The 22912-nt window shown below is 43.1% G+C and overlaps 1 protein-coding gene across 6 annotated transcripts in view; it reads left to right on the forward strand.

The window, feature by feature from the left end:
* The first annotated feature begins 6614 nt into the window (after positions 1-6614).
* The window catches only part of LOC122178795 (serine/threonine-protein kinase Sgk3), a 55790-nt gene continuing 39492 nt past the window's right edge, over positions 6615-22912 (forward strand). The window contains exons 1-4 of one of the 6 annotated variants that reach the window (XM_042869251.1): positions 6615-6675; positions 12928-13046; positions 21432-21537; positions 22448-22533. The gene's annotated coding sequence lies outside the window, so the exon portion shown is untranslated. Of the gene's footprint in view, positions 6680-7044; positions 7062-12927; positions 13047-21431; positions 21538-22447; positions 22534-22912 lie in introns of those variants that run through there. The other 5 variants (XM_042869253.1, XM_042869255.1, XM_042869252.1 and 2 more) reach the window with 5 other exon arrangements.

A 22912-nucleotide genomic window follows, 5' to 3' on the forward strand; every position in this document is an offset into this window, starting at 1 on the left:
ACAACTCCTGGGTTACAATTCTTTTCCCACAGTGACTTAGATGGACCCCATCATCAGCCATCAGGATGGAGAATTGATCTACTCCAGGCAATAAAATCATTTGCTTGCATCATGGAGGAACAAATGTGTAGTGATTTTCAATTAATTCTTTTCCTTCTCTAATTCTACCAGAAAAATAGAAACAAAATACAATTTAGCCCCAAAGATTTTGTAATTTGTAATCTGTATTATTATTATTTCCATAAAATTATGGATGGTATTTATGCCTTTAAGCACAACGCTGACAGCCTGAAGCCAAAACCACAGGCTATTAACCAAGTGGGACAGGGCCGAAACTCTCTTGTGTTGCTTTGCTGGGCTGGTTCTGGCAGTAGGTGTCAGCAGCAGCTCACTAAGGAGCCCTCTGATGCCAAAAGTGCCGCTGAGCAGATGATGCATTAGGGTACAACTGCAGTGTCACCCTGTTGCCTTTTATCACACTACTCCAATAAAGAAAAACAGAGAATCTGAGTGCTGAACATCCCAGATGATTGCAGACAACTGAGCCAATGAGCAAGACACACTGCAAGTGAAGCTTTGGTTTCACACTTGGGCTCATTCACACAGCAGATGGGGTAGAGTAGTGCGCAAGGCACACACTGATCCTGTTACTTCTTGAAGAATATTGCACTCTGAGAACATGAGTGCCTGCTCTGAGGTCCAGAACCCAGCAGGAATCTGCTCAAACAAAAGCAACAAAGCAGGAGTGAAGAGAAAGCAAAGCAAAGGTCTCACTGTGATCTGACTGCCATAGATAGCTGAGTAAGGAAGGCTCGGTAGCTGTAATTTTAAGGGGAGGATTTCAAATAAAATTGTACTAAGGTCCTTCATTACCAGCAAATTCGTTACACACATTAAAAGATACCTTCTGGTAAATGAGTGCAATGGGAGAAAGCTGGCTAAAAGGTAGAAAGTTTGGGAGATACACCGTTGATACAGAAGTAAGACATCCTATAAGGAATTACTTCTGTCTCAATTTGGCTCATATATTTTCATGTATGGTTCACATACATGAAAAGAAGTGATAGCTATTTTATCTGGACATTCACGAGTTCTGGCACCCTCTCACATAATCAAGCTAGTGAACAACACACAGATCGGACGCTGCTGTCCTGGCTCGGAAAGCTGCGGTTATAGCACGCTTATGTAACCATGCGGAGCAGCTGGTCAGCACCAAACTGCAAAAGCCTACAAAATGAGGTTATGCAGGCATCTGTCCTCAGTCTGCTCATCAGCTACGTGCAAGGTTATATTTATTAAACTTGGGGACATACTAAGCTGTTGCAGGCACTTTGAGGGAGAAATTTGTAGTTCATAATGAACTTGACAAGCTGTGAAATAAGCAAGTCTAGAAATCAGCAGATACAATGCTTTAGTCCTACAATCACAAGGTAAGAGAATACATTTAACAGAACCATTTTACAGAAAGAATCAGGGTATGCAGTGAATCATGCACTGATCGTGAGTCAGTCCTGTCATATCGTTACAGAAAAACAAAGTCTTTTGAAGAATTAATACAAAAGTGTTGCAGGTGAGATAACATAACACAGAGGCACTTGCAGCAAGAGCAGTGTGCGTTGGTGCCTCATTTCAAGAAGCATGTGAACTAGCAGGAACTGGTTGAAAAAATTGAGAATCTGAGAAAAAGCAGCTGAGAGCATATCTTGTATGTGGGTCAGCAGAGCTGAGAGTTTCAGCTGGTTTTGTAACAACTTGCAGATCAAAGAATATTTGGATTGAAGCCAGCTACCCATCCCAAGAGTGTTATTCCACATTCAGCCCTTAAAGCTCTTCCCTGGCTCTCTGGTGCATTAATATCCATGAAGGAAAAGCATGATGGAAAGTATCAAGTCTCAGTCTCACACACAGAGAAGCAATGGGGTAGGAGTGAATGAAGGAGATGCAAGTGGGCACTCTGGTACAGGAACACAGCCAAAGCAGCTTGTTGTGAACCCCTGCCATCCCCTCTCCTTTTTGCAGGCGTTTTTACTGCAGCTGTCCAAGTAAGATGGAGAAGCAAATAGAGGGAGGATATGTAAGTGTGCCCCAAACCCTGCCTTTCAAGTCTTGACATAAGAGAGCCCATGGACAGTTTCCCCAAATAACCCTTTAGAAAGATACTCTCTGATAATAATCTGAAGTACTGAATGGTATTTTTAACATTGGCTTAACATTACTTTTAAGTTGACTTAATCCCTACCCTTAATATTGTGCCTCGGTCACTTTGTAAGACTCCAAGCACATCCAATAGCAGCTGTCTCCCAGCATGTGTGCAGAAAGATTTCTCCTAAACTCCCAGTGGTTCCCACCAGCAAAGCCACTACCTCAGATCTGGGCAGCTGCTGGTGTTCGAAATACGCTTTGTCCAGGACACATCCATGCATAACACAGTCAGGACTCTGGGTACCCACTCTGTTCTTCCTGCTGGGGCTGAACAAGACTGTCTGTGTTGATGAAGAATGAGTATTAAGCAACAGTTCTTCTGCTTTATGCACACACCAAGAAGATTTTTTGCATATAAAATCTATTAATTACCTCCACTTTGATTCCATATAGTCTTCTACACTTGCCAACTCAAAACTCTTATTCTCTACTTTTAAAGACTTTTATACACTAATTCCAATCTTAAGAACATCACCTCCAATAACTTGTGATGTGTTTTGAGATGTATTTCTGGAAAGACTATTGCCTCATCCTTGGTACTTCCTGGTAAGTCATGGGAAACATCTGACACAGGGACTTTCTTGTTCCCCAAAACGACAACCGCAGAAAATGAACAGGGAGAAGAACAACAGCAAAAGCTCTGCTTTATTTAATAAATTTGTTTCCTAAGTGAGATGATTTCTTAAGTTGCAACTTTGGTAAATTAACTCAATTTTTTAACAACCACCAAGACTTGGAAATATATCTGTTTCTACACTTGGGAGACTGAGAAGCCCACCTCAATATCCCTCTGTGGGAGATTCAAATTCTGCAAAATTTAACCAGATTAGAGCAGTGGCTATGAGAAAGGCAACATCTGCTCTTCTCTACATGTGCTGCTTTGGGTGTTGGCATGAGAGTCTGATGGTGGTCTTTGGAAAGGATTTTCTCTTGAAAACACAGTGGAGTTAGACAAGGATCCCAAGGTGAGATCCGTCAACAAGGTTCTGGGAGTTCAATAGAGCATCTAAATGCTCCATTTTATGCAATATGCACATTAAAATGCCCATGTTTACCTTTCCTAAGGAAAGCGAGTTCAGTATCTTTACTTTGTAAAATGCCAACGTCATAAGAAATATTAATAATTAGCTAGCTGCCTGAAGACAAATTTTACCATTCCTTCAGGTGCACAGCTCTGAAAAAAAAAAAAAAAAAAAAGGGAATTTGTGAGCCTGAGACAGGAACCTCATTGTGAACCGAGCCGAGCTTTAGTGCAAGCAAATGCCATGTCACAGTGAGCTTTTCTTATGAAATGTAATTGCTGATTTAATTCCTTGATGTACTCAGCATAATCTTGCTTGTGTGTGGTTAAGGGGGGTCGAACCAGCCCCAGTGTGTATCATCTGGTCTACTGAACAGACAGTCCTTGGCGGAGGAAGTTCACCTCTTGTAACTTGCTTTCTGCTCCCTAATGTAAAACCTTATTTTCTTTTATTCCATTTGTCCCTGGTTTCTGTCTGTTCTTCTCCCAGCTTTTGCTAGAAAGTTCACTGCAAGTCTACACCAGCTAACAACTCCTTTGTCTTTGCAGTGTTTTCTTCTAAAGTTCAGCCTGCACTGCTGCACAGCTTCTTGGTGTAGGAGTGAAGTAGGATGTATGGAGGCAGAGTTGCTATGGGGAAAGAGGAGCAGAGGGAAGAAAGGTGGTGATATGCAAATAGATGAGGTGACAAAGAATGAAATCAGGGACAGAAAGCAGGCAGAAGCGATGGTGACCTCACAAGGGATATTTTCCCCATCTTGGTGGTTTGGTACCTCATAGATAGGTGGAGAACACATCATCTCTACAAATACAAAGGGTCGGTCCTCAGTCTGTGTACCAGACTGCTGATGTTGTTCTGCATTAAAGCAGCATGTCATCATCACCTGACTTTTCCTTGTTTTCTCTTTCAGTCTGGCTGTGCTTCTAGGTGAGCTGTTCAGACATTGACCTGTGTGTAGTTAAACAAAGCAACCCATCTGCAAGGATTTGTGCAAGAAAACAAATGACAGAGCAAACAGAGGACAGAACAGCTGCGGCAGCAGCAAGGACTGAGCCTCACCCTTTAAAGGTTTTTGAGTCTCAGTGCTTCCTATTACAGATGGAGTGGAATTAGGAACCTTGAGTGTGTACTTATGTCCTCACAGGGGAATACCAGAGCAAAAGGAAAACACACAGTTCTTACAGCTCAATTACAATGAGAAAAACATTGACTCTAAAGGCAAGTAATTGTTGTATTTGTTCTTTTATTTTTAAGAGGATTTTGCTTTACATGAAAATCGCTCATAGTGAGGGGAAGCAGCTAACTTTCTCACTGGCAGCTGGGCCTCGTGCTGGGGCTGTGCAGGGAAGCAATGCAGAGAACTGCAGCTCAGAAATGAGAATGAATTCATACATATCCAGAGCAGTGCCATGGCATGGCCAAGGCCACAGCTGCAGGCAGTGGTCTGTGCTGGGAACTTCTTCCTAGGCAGACCAAGGATTTGCCTCTTTGAAAAAATACTGAAAAAAGTTTTGTGTACAGCTGCACTATAAACAGTTAGAAGTGGAAGCTGGGTCCATACTGCAAACGTGTGGAAGATGGATCAAGGACACCCAAAGGACGCTCACGTGAAGGTGCTACTGCATATATACAAGACTTACCAGAAGCAGAAGGTTACAACCAAGATTATATGTACTTCAGCTTTCTATGAAAAAGGAACTAAATAATCTGGCAGCTTTTCATGTTTGTGATACTTTGGATTATCACACAGTTTTAAAGAAGCTATCAGTCAGAAAGAGAAATGTTCAACCCAACAGGAATTGTTGAATCAGCTTGAGGTTATGATTCCAGCAAGTGGTGGTAGGCTAAAGAACAAAGATCAGAAGTAAATTATAGCTGTATCACAGGACTAGGCAGGATGATGGGCTAAAGCAGCATTCCTAAAAAACATGTCAGAAAAATTCTTAAACTAAGAGAGCAAAAGGAAGCTTGCATGAAATCATACCAGCTTGGAACCTTGGTTCTGCTGTTTCATCACATGTATGTTGTTTGGCTGCATATTTTTGCCTTATTCCTTTGCTCACCTGGTAGAGGGGAAGGAAGAGACTTTCCAGAATATACTGTAAGGTGATGGTTATTGTAAGATATGAGGGTTGCTCTAAAAGCAGCGAGTGCTATTTTATGTTGGCCAACAAAATCAGAGGCAGATGCTGGTGGTATGGCAGCAAGGTTGAACTTTTCCACAGATACTCCATTACATGTTGTTGCCATGTCACAGATGGCAACAGAAGGGCAGCGTGACAAAACAATATCTGACATGGAAGTGCATATGAAGCAAAAGGTCAGACTGAATTCTTCCATGCAGAAAAAATGGCACCCATTGACATGCTTGCTGAACGTTTATGGAGTCCGAAGAGTGGATGTGAGCACAGTGCGGCAGGGGGTGGTATTTCAGCAGTGGTGACGGTGACAGTGTGTCAGCTCGCTGGTGTTGATTTTTATGAGCACCACATGCAGGCTCTCCTTCATTATAGTTGAGAATTTGCTCTATCAAATAGTGTTATAGTGCTCTTTGTATCCCCTCTGGATGCTTACCTGTATGACCCATTGTAGGGTACCCAGTTTAGCAGGGGGGTTGGACTCAATGATCTCCTGAGGTCCCTTCCAACCCCTGCAACTCTGTGATTCTGTATCTATTGTCATCTCGATGGAAATACATAGAAGGCATCACTTTTGGAGTGACCTACGTAGCGGTAACATCAGATTAACCACAGCAGAGCATCAGACGGCTCTCTGCCCAGTTTTCACAAACTACAGCCTGCTTTCTTCCTGCCCCCTCGCAGCGAACGCCTGGAGCCCACTGCCACATCTCAGCACAGCTACCTGCAGCTGCCTGGGCAGGGCGGGACATTCTGGGGGGCATCCTGTGGAAATGTGCGGGGCGGAAAGCGCGGCAGGAAGCACACCAACGGCACCCTGAGTAGAAGCAACCGGCGTTGCTTCAGGCAAACAGGTAGCCCTAAGCTTACCACATCCTGCCGTGAGAAATGAGCACGGAGAGCGACTACCGAAGGAAATAAAAAAGCAAAACGTCGCCAGGAGGCTGTGGAGGAGATACTTCAAACGCTTCCTGCTGAGAGCGGCAGGCCGGGCCATTCGGGCTCGGTATAACAGAACCGCACAACGGTTTGCGTCGCAAGGGCTGTCAAAGACCACCGAAGGGCACCGTCCACCTGCCGACGCCTCCTGAGACCGCGGCGCTTCCGGGCGGCGCCTGCGGAGAGGGCCGCCCCGCCGCTCCCTCAGGCCGCGGCCGCCAGGGGCCGCTGAGCCGCGCGTCCCGATCTGACCCCGCGGCGTGGCGGGGCGGCAGCGGCACCGCCCGCCCCAAACGGGGGCGGCCGCGCGTGGCCGTGGGGCCGCTCCGCCGGCGGCGCGTCGAGGCGGGAAAGAGCGAGCCGAGCGGGCGGAGGTAGGTACGGGCTGGGCGGGGAGCACGGCCGGCGGCGCGGGGAGGTCCGCCGCTCGTCCTTCCTTCGGCGCGGGCGTTTGGTGCAGCCCGGGGATACGCAAGATCTGCGCTCCTGCCTGCGCGGCGCTTGCGAGGTCAGCGGGGAGGAAGCGAGCCGAGCCCCGAAGCGCGGAGCTGATACTGGCGAGCGGGAGGCAGCGCGCTGCCCCAACGGCAGTGCCCTCAGCGGGCGGTGTTCCTGCACGTTCTGCGCCGTGCTCCGCGTTGCGCCTCCCGCGCTGGCCGGGCTCGGCAGGGAGCCCCGTGTACGCTGGTCCCGGCCACGGTTGACATCGTGGCCTGCAGCTCCACTGCTGTAACTCCGCGGGAGCGATTGCGGAATGGAGGTGAGGGAGGATTTGGGGAGGGGGCAGAGGCTGCCAAACCGAGATACCTGGCTGCGTGTTCCGCTCCGCTGAGCGCTGCAGCCTCTTCAGTGTGCGCTCTGAGTGCTGAAATAGCGTTTCAGTGTGGATTGGGCACTCAAAGTAGGTGCTGACAGCCCTTCTGTTTAAGTGTCTTTCAGATTTATCTGTTAAAATCAGTACTACTATCGTAAAAGAGCATTAAACATTCCTTAAGAAGTGAGGCGCTGGCACAGCTGCCCAGTGAAGCTGTTCTGCCCCATCCCTGGAGGCTCTCAGGGCCAGGCTGGATGGGGCCCTGCGCACTGAGCTGGTGGGTGGCCGCCCTGCCCACAGCAGGGGTTGGGATGGGTGTGCTTTGAGGTCCCTTCCAACTCAAATCATTCTGTGACTGAAGAGAATGAGAACTGTCAGGACTGGTACATACAGCATAACCAGATTAGTGCAGAGCTTGTAAAGTGCTGGATTTGTTCTTACTTCAGTGGTCAGCAGCAGATAGGAATTGGTGCTTTTCGTTATTGCCCACCTGCATTTGGATGCATTTGGATGCATTTGGATGATCTCGGGCTGGATGCTCATGGAGCAGAGGAGCCACCAGGGACACGAGTTGGGCAGTTTCTGGCCCGTTCTGCTGTGATCTGCATATGAAATAACATGCAGGCAGCTAGTAGTTAAAGCTTTACTTTAGAATTCCCAGTAAAAGTACTCGTCTGTTCATTTTTGGAGTTATTTCAAGTCAATCCATGAGTAGGTGGATAATTCTGCTGTAATGGTGTATGTTTAAAACTGTGATTGCTGGTTTTTAATATTCAGAATTCTTTCAATCTAAGCAGCTGGATTGGCTGCCAGCCTCCAAAGCTGACTTGACCCAGCAACAAGAAGTTTCCACAGCATATACTCAATTCTAAAAATAAAGTGTATTAGATAGAATGTCACAGGTATTGGCAAATTAAAATAGGTGTATAGCAACTCTTTTCTCTCTGGGATCTGGGATTTATGATGCAAATAGTCTGTCATTTCATAATGTCATGCATGCTAATTGCAGGCTCAGGTTAATCATCACTATATAAGAGTGCATGTCAAATCTTCTTTTTCATCCTATGCACAGAGGATAATCTTCTAATAAGCTCTGATCCTCCAGCCACATCCATACAGCAGCACTTTCTTGGGTTGCCCTGCCTCTATCCCAGATCATTTTCCACAAGGTTTCAGTTTCAGCACTTACATGCAAGCAGTAGGGCATTTTTGTCCCATGGGTACGAGGCGTTTCGTACAGAGATGCCCAGCATTTCTGCATGTAAAGCAAGATCGGTTTACGTATATTGTAGCTGTAAATGAATATTTATTTTTGGCTGTCTAGTTTTAAAAAAGTATTATTTTTAAGCAGAGGGCACCTCCCAAATGCAAAGTCACTGTTGGCTGGCTTTGTGACTTCATTTTTGTACACTCATAAGCCACTAAAGACGTAAACTGCTATGATTTTATTTTTTATAGACCAAAGATCTAGATAACAGCATAAGTAATCTACGTGCTTCTGCAGACTGAGCTGTAGTAAAGCAATATGTTGTTTTTATTTGAAGTTAGCACTTCACATGTTTATATTGAAGTTTCGTTTTGTTCAAGCTTAAGCAGTATCCATCTGCTAATATAACCTGTGAAGCAAACATGCTTTCCAAAGTAGAAGTGAAGGACTTGGAGAACACTGCAAGAATGCTTTAAGACATCTTCACTGAGTTTCACTGAGTCCTTGCATTCCAGTTTCTCAAACACACTATCTCAAACAAAGTCTTCCAAGCTGCATAACAGTGTCTGCCCAGCTCCGAAAGTGTCTGAGGTGTAGTGCATCTTCCTTCTTGAGCAGGAAGTTCTTAATTGCTTTATCTGGAGCTGCTGTGGTTGAGCATCAAAGCTCTGAGGAGATAAGAAACTGGGACACCTAGGAAGTGTGCTGTAAACACACTGATAGGATCAGTTTTTTAGGTGTTGTTTTGTGTTGTTTTTTTTTAAACACGGCCTTTCCGTAGGTGGCTGGAGGGATGGTAGTTCTGGTGATCAGAGCCTGGGATCCTGCTCCCTGTGCCCAAGAGGTTCAAACCCACATCTCCCCCACCTCCACAGTTGTTGCTTGGACTGAAGGAGCTGAGTGGGGTGCAAATTGCTGCTGCAGTGGTTAGCCTGGGCCATCGCATGGAAGGTGCTACAAGCTACCACAGCCTGAAGAGAGGAGAACCAGCAGGAACCCAGCTCTTGCAGCACTTGGTATGATGGCAGTGGTGTAGCTTTGTAGGGTGAGGGCTAGTCTGTCACCTCTTAGGCAGGGATTTAGTTCTGTCATACTGACCTCATCCACAGATTGGTGTGGCTACAGTCTGACCTGTAACTGTGTTGAAAGTCATCTTCTGCATTCTTTAGCAAAGGGAGAAACACAAAGATATAAGGTTATATCTTCACATGGTCTTTTCACTTCAGTCTTTAAGGCAAAAACCATAGAATCATTAAGAGACCTCTAAGGTCATCTAGTCCAACTGTCAGCCCATCCCCACCATGCCACTAACCGCATCCCTCAGTGCCACATCTACATGTGATCACCTTGATCACCTCCAGGGACAGTGACTCCACCACCTCTCTGGGCAGCCTGTTCCAATGCCTCGCCACTTTTATAAAGAAGACATTTTTCCTGATATCCGACCTGAACCTTCCCTGGTGCAACTTAAGGCCATTCCCTCTCATCATTTAGCTGTTATGTGGGAGAAGAGGCTGACCCCCACCTCGCCACAACCTCAGACTTGTACTCCAGACCCCCAAAAGTTCATTGCCCTTCTCTGAACGCACTCCAGAGCCTCAATGTCTTTCTTGTAGTGAGGGACTCAAAACTGAACACAATACTCAAAGTGTGGCCTCACCAATGTTGAGTACAGAGGGATGATCAGTTCCTTGCTCCTGCAGGCTGTGCTATTTCTGGTACAAGCCAGGATGCCATTGGCCTTCTTGGCCACCTCGCCGCACTTCTGGCTTATGTTCTGCTGGCTGTCAACAAGCACTACCAGATCCTTCTTGTCATCTGACAAGGAGAGGTAAATTCCTCATTCTGTGATACTTCAGATGCTTTGTTTTGCTAGCACTGTATTTCTTTGATTTAGAGAAGGAAAGCACCTGGCTGCTGGGGGAGGTGTGCACAAGAAAGATTGGTGTCTACATTTATTTCAAAGCTCCTTTATTCAAAGAGACACCATGTCTTATTGTTGGCAGTCTCATTTGAAACTGTGAGGATGACTGGCAACCTGCTAGTACTAACTGCCTTGCCAGATCCTATAGCAAAATATTGCCACTGTAAGAGTTGTTTAACTTTATAGACCATTATATTTCTCTTGGAGAAAAGTAAATCAGAAGGATATTGGCTTCTAACACTCCATGATGTGCTGCTTAAAAGGAGAGAGGTCTCAGCTAGAAACAAGCACTGCCAGCTGCTTTACTGCTGCCTGCTCTTCTGGCTCTTAGGATCATTTCTCCTTCAGTGGTACTCCTCCATCTCTTGTTTACTGTAGTGAAAAACCGAGGATGCATAACTGCTTCACGGTGTTTTTAAATGCAAAATACTTTATAACAGGCTTCAGACTAAGGAATGCTTTGCCTTTGGTTCTGGATTCAGTGTTGGTAACACTGTAGGTACATCAGAATGGATTTGTAGTGTCCTTGCAAATATGACTGTTACACCTCATATCTCAGCACCGATCTACTGTAGAATTGAAGTAACTTGCAAGTATTTATCTATATTATGTAGGATGCAAAATCTGTTATCTAAATCTAAGCAAACTGTGTGCCAGCATTTTAGGTGTTGTACCTTCTCTGTTTTCTGCTAAAACAAGACACCAGTTGGGCACAGTTCTTATTTTCATGAAGCTACCTTTCCAGCTTGGCAGCTTGGCATTGTGAACATCGGCTGAAATGATAATTTGAATGAGAAGCTGTGTTTGGGAGACTTGGGAGCTTTGCTGTGAGCTGTTGTGCTAGAGCGACATTTCTGAATTCCAACAGGAAGATGTGCTGAAGGGGAAGTGCTACTTAGGGCTACGTGTGTTAGATCATGCAGTTACTTGGGTCAGAAGGAACCCTGGGACGTGTCAAGTGCAACTACCTACTGAAAACAGAGTCAGCACCGAGTTCAGGCAACTGGCTCGGGGTTCCTGGCTGGATTTTGGCTGGATTTTCGCGGGGTTCCTGGCTGGCTGGATTTTGAAAACCTCCAGAAACAGACCCCACAGCAAAAAGCCTGACTTCTTGGTAACATTCTCCAGCAGAGGCTGCCATTGGATCCCATGAAGTCTGAGGTTAAAACCCCTACGGCAGGCGCTGCAGCCATTGACCATCCTTGATCTTCCATTCCCTGTATAGTTTCTGCTTAAGTGCAGGAATGTTGCACATACATGTTTAAATGCTGATGTACAGAGGCTGCAGTAGTGTAAGAGGACGACTGTGTATTTAGACCACGATAGTCATAGTTGAGACTTTTTTAGTGGCACCTTAGTGTTAGGTTCTTATGAACTGGGATCACTGTCATGCCCTTAAATGTTTCATACTAAGTTCGATAAATAAAGGACTTGAGCATTCAGAAAATAAGTACTTGACTTAAGTGCTCTGGAATTTCCAGTTTATGTGTTTTGCTTTAAAATTTGAAGGAATATAGAATAGGAATTTGAGGTAATTTAAAAAAAAAAAAAAGGCTTTTAGATGGGCTTTAACCATACCTTGCAAAAGGAAGATGCATTAAGTCTAGATGTTTGGATAGGTACTGAAAGCTTCTAAATGGAGAAGTTTCAGAGTAGCTCAGAAATAAGAGCTACCAGGCAAAAACACCCAGGCCGTCCAGTGCCCGAAGAGAAGCACAGCAAGGACCTGTGCTTCCTTGCCACAAAGTAGTAGCAGTGTGCCTTGATTGTATTTTAAATGTTTTCTGTTTGCCTTGGAATCCCTGGGTCTAACAACTCTTTTCTATCCTTCTGTGTTCAGAGCCCTTATTGGAAACATATGGGGTTTCTCTACAAGGAGACCACAGAGCTGACCCTTAGTAGCATCCCTTGAAAAATCATGTGATACTTGGATCAGTGACAGAGAAAATGAGCAATTACATGGCTCTGTCAGGAGAGCGTGCCTGATGTGCTCATAAATTGTCAAACCTCTTAGTATAAAGTGTTTGTACTGAGAACAAATGGTGCTGCTTCTGATGATGTTTTATATCTTGTGCATGTGTACACACATATTACATGTAACTCCAAAGGCATGCGCTAAATAGATTTGCTTTTACTTCACTTTTCTTCAGAATTTTTTGGAGGTCGACTGCCTTCTTGGTGCTCTTTTCATGTTAACGAATAAGTTACGTGGTGGATGAATAGGATTCTTTATAGAATTATCTAAAACGAAGCACCGATTTGTTTGAAAACAAAGGGTTTCTTTAGAGCTAAGTTTAAGCTGGCATTGCCGTGAATCCTAGAATTATTCCACATTTAAATGAGAGAACAGTGATGCACTTGTACTTGTGCCTTGAACAGCACAGAGCTGTTGACCAGACTTAGAGGCTGCTAAGCGAATCTTTTTAGGTTCATTTGCTGAAGTTTCCAAGTCTGCTCTTCTCTTCTTAAGCTGATAATGAAAAGCAAAGGTAAAAAGATACTATATCTTGCACTAACCAGTTTATGTGGAAGTATGCAAGTCGCTCTATGGGGTGCTTTAAAAAAACCCTTAGAATCCCAAGTGATCTGTAGCTATTTGAATGTGTACTTTTTCTCTGTTTTGGTTTGGGGTGTGTGGGATGTAGTGTATAGCAGCTAAACAATACCTCACTTGTTTACAGAAAAGCTTGGGAAGGAGCAGTGTGAAAGAAGAAAATATTTACAATAGTTTTCTACCCAATTAAAAACAGAAGACAGACTGAAAAGGAGCGAGCTCATCTACCACCCACACCAATTAAAAGTAAGTTTTGCTGCCTGGATTTTGATTTACACATCCAAGACAACGTAAAAAGTAGAAGCTTGACTTAGTCTCACCAATTCAGAAGACCTTCAGATTTATGATCCACTTGGTTTTGGTTATGGCATCTGAGTGTTTGAACACATTTTATTTGAATTGACAGAGGCTATTAGAAACTCATGAACAGCCTTAAAATGCTGCACTTGTAGAGTACTTCACCAGAATGTGTAATTGATGCCTGTCTTGCAAGTGTAGCTCTGCAACATGTGCTGGCTGGGATCCTCACTTAAGATATTCTCATGTCTGATGCCCTCAGCCCTTCTTCCTGTTTAATTATCTGGGAATGAAACCAGAATTCTGTAGCTTCTGTCAAGTATTCAAAAGTATCTAGAATTTCTGTATAAACATTGTAATTGTTGACATTGGAGTTGTTTTTTTCCCATATTTCATGTGTGTGTGTTTCTGAAGAACTGAAATAGAGGTGGAAGAAGGAATGGCATAGCACTTGCAGGGTTTTACTCAGAAATAAGAGAGTGAACTTGTCAACACGTGCAAAAAATCAGTTTGATATTTCATGTAGGGGCATCACTTGAAATGACGTGAAATGACCTGAAAGAAACACTGTCATCAACCACTCAGTCAAAGTTCTGATAATTATACAGGCAGTCATGCTGTATGTGAAGGGCAGAGGTTAAGAAACCAACCAGTCTTTGATAAGGAATCTGTACACGCTGAATATTTCCACGGGTGCACTGGCAGCCCCTTTGCTACAGAGGGACTGCTTCGTAAGGCACAGAGGCTGGCCTTATGCCTCTGAATATAGAGCTGCTTTTCAATGGCAGTTGCATGCTCTCAGACATATGCACAATTTTACCCTTAGGGGGAAAGAAAAAAAAGAGAAGTTGCATCATGTTAACAAGAAATTAGGAACTGGCAATGAGAAACTGGAACATGGTTTGTCATGGGGACTGCTTTATAACTTGGGAGCTGGAAGAGATTGATGGCTTGGCTGCTTTGCCTTTTGCTTTTTTGCTTTATTCGTGCAACTTTATACAAGTCAGAAAGCCCCAAGACATGGGGTTTCATTTATTTTTTGGGGGGGTGGGGTGAGAAAGCAGTTCTGTGATTGTTTGCCGCAGTTTGGACGCACACCTGCCGAAGACATGCATATGTCACATTAGGTGTCAGTGGTCAGTATGCAGTCTTGAATCAGTGCCCGGTGCCTGAGCTGTTGATGGTGTCCCTCTGGCATGCGTGTTGCTGCAGGGAACGTACACCTACCTGGTGGCAGAGAGAAGTTGTGCTGTTCTGGAATGCAATAGTTGATCTTTCCTGCTTTGCTCTCTGTGCTGCACAGATGCTGCTGCTGGTCCCAACACTCACAGTTTGGCGTAGGGCAAACCTCCATGCTTCATAGAACATTGCTTCCAGCTGTACTTTTGAAGTCTCAAGAGACCATCTAAAATGTCTGTGCCCCAAAGGAAAAAAACTGTCTTTTATTAAGTGTTTGTTTCAGCAGTTTTTAAAGGTCTTGTGGAATCTCTTCCAGTGCCTCGCTACCCTTCCTTGCTTGCTTGTTGTGGTAGATTTGGTTTTCTGTTTTTGTTTGTAATGTTCTTGCCTCCCTCCTCCAGTGTCTAACCTGAACCTTTACTGTGCTCATTTTAAACTCATCAGGACTGGTCCTATCCATGCTTGACTGAGGAAGAGACTATGACCTTCTTGTAGCAGTACTCTAAAATAGCAGCCATCCTCTGTGTGGTTTTCCCCTGTCCTAACAACCAGCTTGTCCAGGATCCCACCTCAGCCCTAGCTCCTATTTTTAGACTGCTTTGCATTCTCACTGCTGTTCCCTAGACCCTTTCTGGTGGTCCACAGCTCTCCTAGGTATTCAGATAGGAACAGAGATAGGTAGGGAGAAAGGTATTTTTAAATTCAGTTGCTAATGCTCTGGCATTGCACTCCCAACACTTTTTTTGGTATCTTTTAACAATATTTGCCTTTCTTAGAACAACTTGGTGTTTGTCTCCTGTGATCCACTGTAGCCTACAGCTGTATTGCTTCTCATCTTGCCTTATTTGATGTTTCCTGCCTCAGGGAAGTATCTTGTAGGTGACATTTCACTCTGTCCTTTCAAATTACTACTGTATCCTGACATTTGTATATTTAACCTTTGTTTCTCACATCCTAAACGATTAATTCTCCCTGCATCTGTAGTTTGATTGTTAAAATACCTCGAGGCAGTTTTGAAACCTTACTCAAAGGAAAGATGTGACATCTGTGCTTTCTCTTCTACCTATCCGGAAGGCCTGTCAAAGGCAGTTAGCTGCGTGATTTAGAAAATCTCTTTTGGCTGTTCGTTAAGCTTAAGGTGCTGCTAATTCATTTGTTCTGGATTTTTTTCTTTTTCCTGGGAATTTGACGTTAAACTGACTTATTGGTCCTGTAATTTCATTCTAACAAAGATGGGTGATATGTTTGCCCTTTTCCAGTTTTTTGATATATTACATTACTTACCCTTCATGAATGACCTGTGACCGAGCTACATCCTGCAAGGAAATTCATCAGGCCGGCCAATTTGTGAATCTCTAATTTCCCTAATATTCTTACCTGTTTGCTGTTGTTTTGTTTACTGTTTGTTTTCTCCATTGTACACATACATGTGCACACATTCCTTTGAGATAAAAGGCTGCAAGGTTTCTCTTGATCTTAAGGTAAAAATATATGGACAATAAGGATTATTTATTGCTACTTTTTTTTTTTCTTTCCAGTTTGCATTGTAACTTTGTCATAACTGCTGATTTTTTGTAGTTATGTGCTCATGCAAATTTAACACTTGCTGCTAGCAATTTGACCAGGTTTCCACATCCTGCGTCTGCCCTGAGCCCTCAGAGATCCCCAAATACAAGACCTAGACAAAGAGCCCTCTTACTACAACTTCTTTTGCTTGTTTTTATAGGGCACAAGGTCAGATTGTCCTGTTCTATTGTTCCTTTGAGGAAACTGCTGCTTTTTTCTCTCTTTTAATACTTTCTTTTGCGAGTTGTACTCTAAGTGTGTTAACTTAGACAACTTAGTTAACAAGCTAAGTTTGTCTTCATTATATTTATGAGCTCCCTTGCTTGCCTTCCATTTCATGACTTCTAGTCAGTTTATCTTCTGAACTGGTTGATCTCCATTTGCCTAGAAGCAAATCTAAAGATCTGCTGCTCTCTGCATTTCCTGCATTTTTTTTAATTTAAAAAATGGTTAATTTTGAAATAAAGAAGTCTCAGTCTAAAGCACAAGAGAGCTTCACACCAGTTCCAAGGCCTTTGTCCCTGATACCACACAAATATAATCACATGTTATTAGATTCCCACTGTAGCCTTTTCCGTTCTGTTTTCAGCTTGTTAAATGTTTGATTGCTCAATTTGATATCCCAGGTAGCTGGTGCTGCCAGACCCTCTAAAAAAGCCACATCACTGTTCAAACTGAATAGCCCTACTTACATAAGTAGCTGGTTCCTGCAGTGCTTCAGACCCTACAGGCCATAGTCCCATGCTGCCCATCACTATTCTTCAATAGCAGTGGATTTACTGAAGTGAGAAACATCACTTCGAAAATGGAATAAAGAGTGTGTGTGCTTTCAGAAGGACTGTTACTGTGTGTCCGCAACTCTAGCCAGCAATCCACACCCATCCTTGGTGGGGTCAGATTGCCTTCTGCACACTGATTGTCCCACCAAGCAGGGATGCTGCATCTAAGCTCCTCAAACCATGGATTTAGGCACAAGATTTAGGTCTACTGCTTCTTCCCAGAATGGTAGGCAGAATTTTTAATGAAACCACATCCTTGGAGTCAACAGTTCTATGACTTGTTTGGCTTAGGAGTTTAAGTGCTTTCCACTGCTGTTTTCAGAAGGGAATGCAGTACTGCATTCAGAAAGAGACACAATGCTTCAATCGTCCACCCTCAGTGAGAGCAGTGATAGTAGGAGCTTACTGCTGACTTTATGGAAAGCCAGTGAGTGAAAAAGGCCAGCATGAATATTCCCACCCCACTAAGGGGAGTCAATCCAGGCAGCCTTTGAATTGAACCATTAGCATCAGGGAGTGCATCTGACCTGAGTCCTAAGAGCTTGGAATGAAGAGACTTTGAAAATTTAAGGGGTTCTTAGGTAGTCCATTGAGCATGATTAAAAGGGCGTGAACTGAAATACGTAGGTATAAATTTGTGTGGTTGTCTTTGTTATGGGCAGCCACTGCGTGACACCCACGTTGTGCTGATGTGTTGTAGGAGATAATGAAGTTGACTTCTTTCCTAAAGAAGTGTACTCTGGCATTTCTTCCTCTCTGGTGAGACAAGTCACAGCTGCAGTGTGAGAGGGATCCGCTTCTATTAACATCTCCAGCCAAATAAGACAGAGATTTGGAAATTTTTTGCACCCCTTCACATCGTACACCTAACTGGAGATTTAAAAGCTTTAGCACATGAATCCCCTAAGCATTCTGATGCACACCTCTAAACACTCATGAGGAGCTGCAGTACCACTGGCGGTGGTGGGCGAGTGGGCTCTCCAGAATCTGTATGTGAGCTGACCGTTGAGCTGTTGCTCAGCTCTACCCAAATGGGCTATCAGTGCTGGGCTGGGGTGCTTTCAGAAGAAAGTAGGACATGCAGTTCTTTGTTTGAAATGGACCGGTTGGGATTTTCTTTTCCTAGCTCAATAAAAAGGCAGCCTTTAGCAAATAATCTTACTCCGCTGTGGCATAATGACTAAGATCTCATGGGATTAGAAAGACACAAGGTCTTTTCCTCGTTCTACTGGAAAACCTTCTCATGTGCTTTGGCTGAATCTTTTAGTGTGTGTTGCAGGTACATTTTTAATGCTATCCCCTTGGTTTCCATTGTAGTAGCTCTTAATTTTATTGTTCATTGGAATCTGAACAAGCTTGGCCAAGAAAATGGTTCTACAGGCAAAGAAAATGCTGCTTAGTCTATTTATCAGGATCCAGAGCTGGATTTATTATTTACTCTCCATAGCCAATATCTGGGATTTTATTCTATATTCTGACTTCCTTGCAAATCTGTGGTATATTCTATGCTAGCATGCTACAGAACTAACCACAAACCAGCATCAGATGTCTTTTCTTTTTAAGGCTCTTCAGTAAACTGACTGCTTAACTTTTCAGCTCTGGGCAGATTATGTAACAGAATTTGAAAACTTGCTTCTAAAATGTAAATACAAATCCTGTGGTTTATTTGTTCAGAAGATACCAACAAGTATTCTCTGAAATAACTTCTTGTTCTCTTAGTAAATCCAGACCCAGCCTGGTGTATGTGTGCATATATATATTTTTTTTTTCCTGCAAAGCAACACTGTGGAAAATACATGGAGATTTATATAGTAAAGGAGTGGGAGCTCTGCGTGTTTCCATGTCTGCTCCCCCTGACACTACAGGAAGCCCCAGGCTGTGCTCTCATCTTTCCTAGACACACAATAAAATGAAAATATAATCCCATGTAAATTCAATAACTAATTTTCACATGTCCATGTTTTCATACTCCAAAAATTCTAGCATCCACACAGGTCTAACTTGTACCTGTCTACCATGATCATCATGTTAATGCTTTCAACTCTGTATTTCTGTGAAATGTCCAAAATTTCTTTCCCCTTGGTATTAGCTTGATGCTCTGTGTGTTCTCTTTTTGTCTCCCTCAGCTTCTAGTCCTTCTGTTAGTTGATAGAAATTCTGCTACCAGTCCATGATCCAATAAAAGTGCTACATTATTCCAGCTTATGTGATTTGAGACATCCTTCACATAAACAAGATTTTAAAATCCGATACCTAGTTTAACAACGCAAGTTCACAATGAATGCAACAAAATGTGCATGAAAAGCTTTATTGAGCAGTTACATAGTGTGGAAACACAGGAGCCAGGAATCAGCAGTACAAACAGCCATCTTGCTTGCTCTGACTTTTAAGGAATTAGCTGGTTTTTTTCCGTAAAGCATTTCTCTTCTCAAAATTAGACATTATTCTTCTAAGAGTGAAAAACTGACAGTGCTGTGTTTTATGACATTAAAGACACATCCAAATCAATAGCATCAGTAGTGGATGCAGATGGGTGAAGAGATGGAAATATCCATGATTACCTGGACTTTATTTCAGTGGAGATCTGTTTTTCTTCCCAAAGGGTAATACAGAGCACGTGGCTAGGAGGAGGTGTGGTAAGGGGCACATGGCAGACTGGGAACAGGAAAGATTTAGGAAGGAAATTGCATCATGGTTTCACGGGTTATTCAAATGTATTTCAGCTGATTCAAGTGTAAGGATATGTAAGGGTGAACGAGGAGACAGTATTTCTGAAGTAGGTATTTTGAAGGGCTGTTGTTTGGTGCACTTTATATAAATGAAAGGTACATTTGAATCAGAAGCAATTTGGTGTAGTAATCTGCTAGTGACTCATCCCAAACTTGAGTGGAAGTGGAGCTAGTGTGTGACAGATAGATGTTTGAGCACTGACATGGTACCTGCTTCAAACTGAAATTAATTTTCATCAGTTAAATCAAGAGTGACAGTCGTTTGCACCCTTCTCTAACACCACTCCTGTTAGCTTTGCTTGGTATATATTCCAGTTGAGCCGTCCCCACCAACGCTGCCATTTCATCCCAATGGAGATTGACTTTTGGCAGTTGAACATTGTGCAGGTGAACAATTCCCGTATTTTACTCTAAATGCAGTAGCAATACATTTACTGAATGCTTCAGTTCCTGAGATGTACAACATCTTTAGTTCTCATGGCTTTTAAAAATTATTTATCTTGCTTCTAGAACAAAATTGTTCCTGTGCTTAATTGGAAGATTTATGAAAACATGTAATGAATCAGGTTGACACAAAGTAAGATTGCCAGGTAATTACAAAAGTTGGGCATTTTGTTCTTTTGTGTTCTTACGCAAGCTTGAAATTGTTCTGTCGTCTACAAAAATTGCTTTAATTTGCGCAGCGCTGTTGGAGAACGTTGTATTTGGAGCAGGACGTGTTCTCATGTCTTACAGAAGGAAAATGGAGTTGTTTAGATTTGTGTGCAGGAACACCTTCCTGCAAAACATCTGACTGTTTTGAATGATGACTGCAGGAAAACACAATGCATTTTAGGTAATTTACTTCTTATTGTCCCTTTAAAATAACTGTAGGAAAGTGTCAGCAGGTAAAATTCTCCTACTTAGTATTCGTGTTCCATGCAGTGACCTTTCCTTGTTGCCTTTGTTCTTTACCACCCACAGAATCACAGATTGGCCAGGGTTGGAAGGGACCTCAAGGATCATGAAGCTCCAACCCCCCTGCCACAGGCAGGGCCACCAACCTCCACATTCAATACCAGACCAGGCTGCCCTGGGCCCCATCCAACCTGGCCTTGAACACCTCCAGGGACGGGGCATCCACAACCTCTCTGGGCAGCCTGTTCCAGCACCTCACCACTCTCTCTGTAAAGAACTTCTCTGATACCCAACCTTAATCTTTTCTCCCTCAACTTAAAACCATTTCCCCTTGTCCTGCTGTTATCAACCCTTTCAAAGACTTGAAACACCATAACACCATAATAGCTAATGTCCAAAAAACTGCTGACCTGAAAGATTAAATACTGACATTTGCCCTATAAAAACTTGATTATGAAATAGTAGTCTTGAGTTAACATCGAGATTAGGGGGGATTTACATAACTTTTAGTTGTGTTTCATACTCAGGTCTAGTTTTTCTCAGGATGTGCAATATATATTTAAGTGGTTCTGCTAGATTGCCATGTTATTTCTTAAGAGAGGAAAGACAGATCACTTAAGTAGGTACCAAAAGTTGATAATCTGTCTTCTGCCCTAATTTGTTCTTGGACATCATCTTATATTGGATTGGTTTTACCTGGTATAAGAGGACAGGACATATGCATCTCCATATAAATCTATCACTTAAAGTTCAGACTCGTGTAAATACATAAAACATTGATCCGAAACTCTGAGGACTGAAGAAGGGAATGCTTGGAGAACAAACAAACAAACAAACAAAAAACAGACTCTGTAGTTAGTAGGTGGAAATATATATTCTCTATGGATGGGTAATAGGCTGGGCATTGGGCAAACATGAGGAAATGGCTAGATAAACATGTAAACAAAGTAGGGAAAGAAAATAATAAACTTCTGCAAAATTTTCCTTTGATCTCTCTCTTTTTTGGATGGGATTTGGTAGAGGGGCTTTTAAATTGTTGCTATCAGTTTTCTACTGAGGGAGGGAAGATAGAATTGGCATGGATCAGTGCTATAGCAGAGCGCGTGCATCTTTTGACCTAAACGATTTGTTGGAGATACTAATAGAATAGTAAATCCAAATCTGATCTATTCTGCAAATCTTAGGTTGCCTTTAAAGTGCTGCTATTTTGGAAAAGGGCTGTGAGCAAATGAAAATAGGAGAACAGCTGTCAAACGAGAAGACCAGTGATCCTTCCTTCCTCCCATCAGGGTAAAGCTTCTGAACTCTCCTGTCTGTGTGCTTATTTCTTAAGGCTTAATAGAGCAGGAACTGAGAGCAGCTGGAGAACAGAGACTCATAGTGAACCTTCCCCATCTCTTGCCAACTAATGAAGATACTGACTGTGGTGAAGAGGGTGGAAAAGCAAATAGGAAAAAAATACACCACCCACCCACCCACCCTTTTAAAATTTCATTTGAATAGAATACTTGGACAGATGAACAACCAGTAAATAGCTTGAAAAGGCAAATATAGTGGTTGTGTTCTTGCTCATCTCTATGATTTGGGGAAGAATTCTTGACATTCTGGATAGATCCCACCTACATAACATTGTGTGCCAAAGCATTTGTTTACCAAAGCGTGTTTGTTCACCCAAGCCTGTATTTGCAATTCTAGTTGAACGTGCTGTAGCTGGGATTCAGGAGGCTGAATTAAGAAACATCCATACAAAATTACTACTTTGAGAGCTTTTTTATTATACTTAGCTTAGCTTTAGCATACCTTCCTGCACATACTGCTCAGATCTTGGGCATACTCAGCTAGCTGACCTGTTTTGTGAAACTTTTTATAAGCTGAACACCACAGTCTATGTTAAGAACAAATGCAGGTCTTATCGTACTGTGAGTTGGGAGGAGGTTTTTTTTAGCAACTAGGGCTTATACTTCAAGAGGTGTATTGGATAACTTCAGCTTCAAAGCATTTAACAGCACAGTAATTGATGTGATGATGTGATGTATGCGTATCTATTGAAGCTTGCCCCAGATCTTGCTACCACACGCTGCAAGCTGTATATTTGACACATTAAGAACTTAATTTGCATGTATTTGTAAAGCAACCTGTTATCTTTGGTATTTTGCTATATGTGGTTGATAGGTTTTTTTGCTTGGTTTTGTTTTTGTAGAACTCTATAGGACTTAAAGTCAGATCCAGCGCACTTCTTTTCCTCATACACATGGAACCTATGTAAAACCTATGCAAAACTTCCATGTAAGTAAATGCCTCAAGGCAGTATTGACAGTGTGCATCTCCAAGATAACAGAAGGCTGAAGTAAATTAGGCTGTGGTTGGGCATGGTGATGTTAAAGGTCTTTTCCAACCTAAGTGATCCATGTCCCTATCTGGAGTTCGGTATTGGTGCTGTTCTCCTCCTGATAGCTGAACTTGCCAGTAGAGATGTTGTTTGGGTGCCCGTTCTGCACTGCTCACTTCAGCGAGTGAGGGTTGCAAAAGAGATCTGATCCCAGAGGGCTATTTTGATACCAGTGAGTATGATTTGATAGTGGTATATGTCCATGCACTGTGGTTAGCAAGGCTCTGTCTGGGTTGAGTCTGTGGTGGAGAGTGAGCGGGGTGAGTAAGTGAGCAG

The sequence above is a fragment of the Lagopus leucura genome, unplaced genomic scaffold (assembly GCF_019238085.1).
Source record: "Lagopus leucura isolate 7727_CA_CO unplaced genomic scaffold, USGS_WTPT01 Super-Scaffold_100002, whole genome shotgun sequence".
Lineage (NCBI taxonomy): Eukaryota > Metazoa > Chordata > Aves > Galliformes > Phasianidae > Lagopus > Lagopus leucura.